Source organism: Hyaena hyaena, unplaced genomic scaffold, assembly GCF_003009895.1.
Source record: "Hyaena hyaena isolate Hyena2069 unplaced genomic scaffold, ASM300989v1 scaffold_1775, whole genome shotgun sequence".
NCBI lineage: Eukaryota > Metazoa > Chordata > Mammalia > Carnivora > Hyaenidae > Hyaena > Hyaena hyaena.
Genome location: NW_024082408.1, coordinates 53,495 through 61,136, shown reverse-complemented (window position 1 = coordinate 61,136; position 7,642 = coordinate 53,495).

Sequence of the window (7,642 nt, the reverse complement as noted above, 5' to 3'; positions counted from 1 at the left end):
AAAATCATGAATGAAAATGGATTTATTATAACCAGCCCCTCAGAAATACAAGCAATCATCAGGGAGTACTATGAAAAATTATATGCCAAATAACTGGACAACTTAGAAGAAATGGACAAATTTGTAAACACACACGCACTACCAAAATTCTCATGGGCAGAGATAGAAAATCTCAACATACCCATAACTAGTGAAGAAATTGAATCAGTTATCAAAAATCTCCCAACAAATTAGAGCCCTGGGCCAGATGGCTTCCCTGGGGAATTCTACCAGACATTTAAAACAGAATTAATACCCATTCTTCTCAAGCTATTCCAAAAAATTGAAATGGAAGGAAAACTTCCAGACTCAACCTACAAAGCCAGCATCACTTTGATTCCCAAAACAGACAGAGACCCAGTAATAAAAGAGAACTACAGGCCAATATCCCTGGTGAATACGGATGCAAAACTCCTCATGATATTTGGAAATCATATCCAACAGCACATAAAAAGAATTATCCACCAAGATCAAGTGGGATTCATTCCTGGGTTACAGAGCTGGTTCAATATTTGCAAATCAATCAATGTGATACATCACATTAACAAAAGAAAAAGGTAAAAACCATATGATCTTGTCGATAGATGCAGAAAAAGCATTTGACAAAATACAGCATCCCTTCTTAATAAAGACCTTTGAGAAAGTCTGGATAGAAGGAACTTACTTAAATATCATAACAGCCATCAGTGAGACGCCCTCAGCTAATATCATCCTCCATAGGGAAAAACAGAGCTTTCCCCCTGAAATCAGGAACACAGGGATGTCCACTCTCACCACTGTTGTTTAACATCGTGCTGGAAGTCCTAGCATCAGCCATCAGACAACAAAAGGAAATCAAAGGCATCAGAATTGGCAAAGAGGAAGTCAGACTTTCACTTTTCTCAGACGACATGATACTTTCCATAGAAAACCTGACAGACTGCACCAGAAGCGTACTAGTATTGATCCATGAATTCAGCAAAGTCCCACGGTACAAAATCAACATACAGAAATCGTTTGCATTTTTACACACCAATAATAAAGCAACAAAAAGAGAAATCAAGAAACTGATCCCATTCACAATTGCACAAAAAACCACAAAATACCTAGGAGTAAACCTCAGCAAAGATATAAGAGATCTGTATGATGAAAAGTAGAGAAACCTTATGAAGGAAATTGAAGAAGACACAAAGAAATGGGAAAACAGTCCAAGCTTATGGATCAGAAGAATAAATATTGTTAAAATGGCATTACTACCCAAAGCAATCTACATATTCAATGTAATCCCAATCAAAATTGCACCAGCATTCTTCTCAAAGTTAGAACAAGCTATCCTAAAATTTGTATGGAACCACAAAAAGTTCCCAAATAGCCAAAGTAATATTGAAGATGAAAACCAAAACGGGAGTCATAACCATCCCAGATGTTAGCCTCTACTACAAAGCTGTAATCATCAAAACAGAATGGTATAGGAACAGGAACAGACACAAACCAATGGAATAGAATAGAGAACCCAGAATTCAACCCACAAATGTATGTCCAACTAATTTTTGACAAAGCAGGAAAGAGTATCCAGTGGGAGAAAAAAAAAAAAAAGACAGCCTCTTTAACAGATGGTGGTGGGCGAACTGAACAGCAATGTGAAAAAGATGAATCTGGACCACTTTCTCACACCACACACAAAAATAATTTCAAATGGATGAAAGACCTGAATGTGAGACAGGAAACCATCAAACTCCTAAAGGAGAAAGCTGGAAACAACCTCTTTGACCTCAACTGCAGCAATTTCTTACTTGAAACATCCCCAAAGGTAAGGGAATCAAGAGCAAAATGAACTATTGGAAGATTGAAACATCTCTGCATGGAAAAGGAAACCATCAATAAAACTAATAGGCAACAATGGAATGGGAAAAGAGAGTTGCAAATGACATATTGATAAAGAGCTGCTATCCATAATCTATTAGGAAATCACCAAACTCCACACCCGAAAAACAAATAATCCAGTGAAGAAATGGGCAGAAGACATGAACAGAAACTTCTCCAAAGAGAACATCCTGATGGCATACAGACACAGGAAACAATGCTCAGCGTCCCTCATCATTAGGGAAATGCATATCCAACCACACTGAGTTACCACCTCATGGCAGGCAGAGTGGCTAAAATGAACAAATCAGGAGATTCTAGATGCTGGTGAGGATGTTGAGAAATGGGCACCCTCCTACACTGTTGGTAGGAATGTAAACTAGTGCAGCCCCTCTGGAAAACAGTGTGGAAGTTCCTCAAAAAATTAACAATAGAACTCCCCTATGACCCACCAAATAGCACTGCTAGGAATTTCCCAAGGGATACAGGAATGCTGATGCATAGGAACACATAGACCCCAATGTTCATAGCAGCAGTCTTTTAACAATACCCAAATCATGGAAGTGTCCATCAACTGATGAATGGGTCAAGAAGATGTGGTTTATCTATACAATGGAATACTACCTGGCAATGAGAAAGAATGAAATCTGGCCATTTGTAGCAACGTGGATGGAACTTGAGGGTGTTATGCTGAGTGAAATAAATCAGGCAGAGATGGACAGATACCATATGTTTTCACTTATACGTGGATTAGGAGAAACTTAATGGAGCACCATGGGGGAGGAAAAGGGGAAAAGTAGTGGGGGAGAGGGAGGGAGGCAAACGTGAGACTCTTGAATGCTGAGAACAAACGGTCTAATGGGGGTGGGGGAGGAGTGAAGGGGGGAGATGGACATGGAGGAGGGCACTTGTGGGGATGAGCACTGGGTGTTATATGGAAACCAACTTGACAATAAACTATGAAAGAAAAAATTTAAAAAAAATAATCATCTACTTTGAGTTAGTAGTGTAAAAATCCTCATATTCTTCTCACAGTGACCTAGATTATGGTAAATTTTACCTGGAAATTATACATTCTGTTGAAATTTTAGTATACTCACTTGTAAGGAATAACTCTAAAGTAAACCTGTTCCTCACTGTCTAGTAAATATTTTTGACCAGATTGTTGAGCTACTATCAACTGGAGTTGCTGACAATCATTAAGAGTATCCAAGCTCATTATGTGTTCAAAAATACAACATTTGGCACCTTAAGAACTATAATTATGCCCAGATCCCAGTCTTAATTTTCCAGTTTATTTTGATTTCTTCATTATGTTCTAACAGTCTAAGTAAGCAGCTTATCTCCCAATATTTCCACTTGCCTAACAGATGTTGTCTTTAAACAGATGTTAGCACTTCCGAGAAGGAGCCATTCCTGCTTAAAGAAAAGACATGATAATTTATTTAATTTTAAAGAGAAGACCACAAGGGGAAGTCATTGAGCCATTGTGACCAAACCCACTTCTGCCAATGAAAATCAAAACAAACATAAAAATTAGAAGTGGCTCTGATTTTCTTTCTGCCTTTAGTGTTTTTTCTTCCTATCTCTTTCATGTTTCCCTCCCTCTATTCTTGGTTTCTTTTTTTTTTAATTTTTTTAATGTTTTTTATTTATTTCTAGGAGAGAGAGAGAGAGAGAGAGACAGCGTGAGCAGGGAAGGGTCAGAGAGGGAGTCACAGACTCTGAAACAGGCTCCAGGCTCCAAGCCGGCAGTCAGCATGGAGCCCGACGTGGGGCTCGAACCCACGAATCGCGAGATCATGACCCAAGCGAAAGTCGGACGCTTAATCGACTAAGCCACCCAGGTGCCCCTCTTGGTTTCTTTTTAAAATGCTTTTTTGTTGTTGTTTAAACTAATAGAGGAATTCAGTTCTTAAATAATGTTTAATGTTTAATATCATAGGATAAAACAAATGTGACCCTTAGGAATCATCTAACTGCCTAATTCATGGATAGAAAAAACTAAAGTTCTGATAAATCCAGTGATTTACTTAATGATATGCAAACTAGTTGTTGGCAGATCTACAGGGAATTGACCCTTGTTTCTCAACTGTTTAAAACTTTTATTTAGAAATGACTGATTTAAAAGAATTGATAACAGCCTTTTCCCCACTTCCTAGAAAGGTGTTCAGTACATGGTATATGTTCATTAAATATTTGATTTTAAACAAATGCTTTTGTTTTATTAACAGCTTTCTCATTAAGAAGTACTATTGAATCACAGTGATGGTTCAGGTGTCATTACTATCCAGGTTCAAACTCTGGGCCTTCACTCAACAGGTGTTATCTTGGGCAAATGATCTAAATTCCCTGTGCCTCCAATTCCTAAATTTCTATAAAATGAGGATGATAATAAGATTTGCCTCATAGGTTTTTATGAAGAATAAATTAAAGTACTTGGAACAATGCTTGGCTAACACATAATAAACACTCAAAAATGTGAGTTATTGTTTATGAATCAATAAAACACATTTTTATGGGAATGAGGGTAATTTTCCTTTAATGAATGTGTCATAAAAACCTAGGCATAAGCATATAATGGAGGTTTGATGATGGGATGGAGTGGGAGTAAATTGCTTATTTATTTTACAAATACATCTTTATTGGCAAAACCATTGATGATAGGTTCCATTTAGTTGGAGAACATTTTTATGAGTCTGTTTGAGTGCCATTCTTGGCATTCCTAGTACCATAATAACATAATCCAAAATCTATAAGTGATTTTAGAGTTCCTGTTGCCAATTTCATCCTACAGAAATATTAGTTATGTCCTAGTCTACAGAAAAGTTCATATAAAAAACTATTGTGTCAGAGTAATTATAAATTTTAAACTAGAGTTTCAAGCAAATTATGTACCACTATTACCATATTGCAGAATCTATGACTATATATTTACCATTACCAGTGAGATGTACACTACATTTATATTTTTATGATGTTAATTAGCACTATTTTACTTCTACTTAAAGAACACTCTTTAACATTCCTTGCAAGGCAAGTGTAGTGGTAATGGACTTCTCCGCTTTTTTGGCTTGGGAAAGTCTTTATCCCTAGTTTCAGTTATGAAGGACAGCTTTGCCAAGTATAGAATTCTTAGTTGGCAGTTACTTTATTTCAATATTTTGAATATAGTATCACTTTTTTTTTCTGGCCTGAGAAGTTTCTGTCAATAAATCTACCTTTATTTATGGCGGTCCTCTTGTACGTAACATCTGTCTTTCCTCTTTCTACTCTTTAAATCTTTCTTTGTCTGATTTTTGTCAATGAAAGAATGTATCATGGTGTATCCTTATTCAGGTTTATTCTATCTGGAATTTTTTGGTCTTTATGGATCTGGATATCCATTTCTTTTTAGGTTTGGGAAGTTTTCAGTTATGATTGGTATTTTTCATGTCATATAAATTCCATAGCCTTTATTTACTCTCTTTCATTATTTTTTCTCTTTGCTCTTCTAGGTGATTTTTGATATTCTGTCCTCCAAGTCACTGATTACTTCATCAACCTATTATTTCTTCAGTCTATTTCTGAAACTCTGTTGAATTCTTCAATTACTGTATTTTTCACCTTTAGGATCTTTCTTTCTTTCTTTCTTTCTTTCTTTCTTTCTTTCTTTCTTTCTTTCTTTCTTTCTTTCTTTCTTCCCCTCCCCTCCCTTCCCTTCCCTTCCCTTTCGTTGCTCTTTCCTTACTGAACTTTGTATTTTGTTCATGCATTGTTTTCCTAATTTTCTTTGGTTGTCTGTCTGTGTTTGCTTATAGTTCACTAAAACTTCCTTAAGAGGTTTAGTCTAATGCCTTTGTCTGATAGTTCTTCAAGGTCATATTGGAGTTTTATTAGTTTCCTTTGGTGGAGCCATAATCACCTGATTTTTCATGATCCTTGATTCCTTACATTGGTATCTGCATTTGAATAATTCAGATCCTCTTTCAGACTTTACAGATTTGCTTTGCCAGAGACAGTTTTTCACCAGTCAATCAGTTTGGGTTTCTGGATGTGTCTGCTAATAATGTCCTTGGGCTTGTGGGGCCTGCTATTATGGTCTAATTTTGGGATGAGGCAACTGTTCAAGCTCTGAGGACAGGAATGGGGGTTGTGTCAGTAGCTGAGAATAGTTGGGTAGGATTGCTGGCTTGGTTCCCTGCCCGTGTCAGACTGTAGGATGGGCTTCACAGTTGCTTAGATTCTGTAGTAAGGCTTACTAGCTGCTAGAGACTGGGTACTATATTCACTAGTAGATGGGGGTATGAATTAGCAACCCTGTTCTGGAAGAGAAGCAGGATGGGACCCAAGGCCTATCTATCTCATTGTTTGGGGACCTGAATCAGTCCAGAGCAAGCACTGGATTCCCTGGTCAGGTGAGGTCACCAATTTTTCTCTGCAGATTGGAGAAGTCACAAGCCATGCTCTCTATCCAAATGCTACTGACCATAAGATTGTTGAATGGACTATGTAGCTTCCCCTGTTCTCTGGTTAGGATCCCTGGTTTGATAGGCTGAAGGTTGTATTTACAAATGAAAAGAACTATGAATTAAATCCTTTGCCTGGATGCAGTGGGAGAAGCAGCTCTAAAGTCAGTAAAGCTCTTTGTTGTCTTAACCCAAGTCAACCTGCACCGAGTGCCCTGAAGAAACAGGGCCACTGGAGTTGATTTGCAAACTTTTGATTCTGCCTACCTCTTGGCTCTAGTGCCAGTGTTCTGCACAGTTTCTAAGAGTTATCTCCTGCTTTTCTGGTCAGATGGGGCCAGAAGATACTCTCCACAGTGGATGAAACTGTTTCAGCTTCTTGGGCAAACAAGGCTTCAGGGGCTATAAAACTGTCTTTCTGAAGATCTGAATCTGGAAGATCTGTACCTGGACATATTCTCTGTTTGGAGTACGCCATTGACTTGGTTCTGCAGATGAGCAAAATTGCTGATTGGGATTACTGCTTGAGTACTGAAGTATAAATTTGGTCTGACAAGATCCATGTTGCAGGTTGTCTCAGGTGCCTCTCCCATTCTCCATCTTAGATTTCCAGCAATTGAGCACCACAAATTCCTTTGTAATTCCTGTAGTGCAAGATCAGATTAAGGGCTCTGGCAAAGTAATACACAGTGGTAAGGGGTAGGCTCATTATATCCAGTAGGTTCTTTTTTCTACTGGAGGAGCTAGAGACTCAGGAGAGACCTCTCTGCATAGTGCTGCACTGGCCTAGAGGAGGAGCAGTTGGTCAATAGGTAGCCGCTTCTCTTATTGTAATGCACTCTGTCTTGGTCTGTGTGGTGCAGGGGGGTACTTCAGCATCATCCCTGTATTCTAGTATTCTCTCAGTAGTGTCCTGTTCTTGAATAGTTGTTAGTTGGTCTTGTGAGGGGGATTGGTCAAGAACAACCTGTGTCACCATCTTGGTGACATTATCCAAAAGTTTTAAAATATATTCTAGATTTAATTCTTTTGTCATATGTGGGCATTGCAAATATCTTCTTCCTGACTGTTGGTTATGTTTTAATTTTTTGTCTTAAAATTTTTTTAATTTTATTTATTTTAGAGAGAGAGGGAGGGAGAAGGAAAAGGGGCAGAGGAAGAGAGAGAGAATCAATCCCAAGCAGACTCCACATTCATCATGGAGCCCATTGTGGGGTTCAATCCCATGATCCTGGGATGATGACCTGAGATGAAACCAAGAGTCATATGCTCAACCAACTAAGCCACCAGGGCACCCTAATTATCTTTTGAAG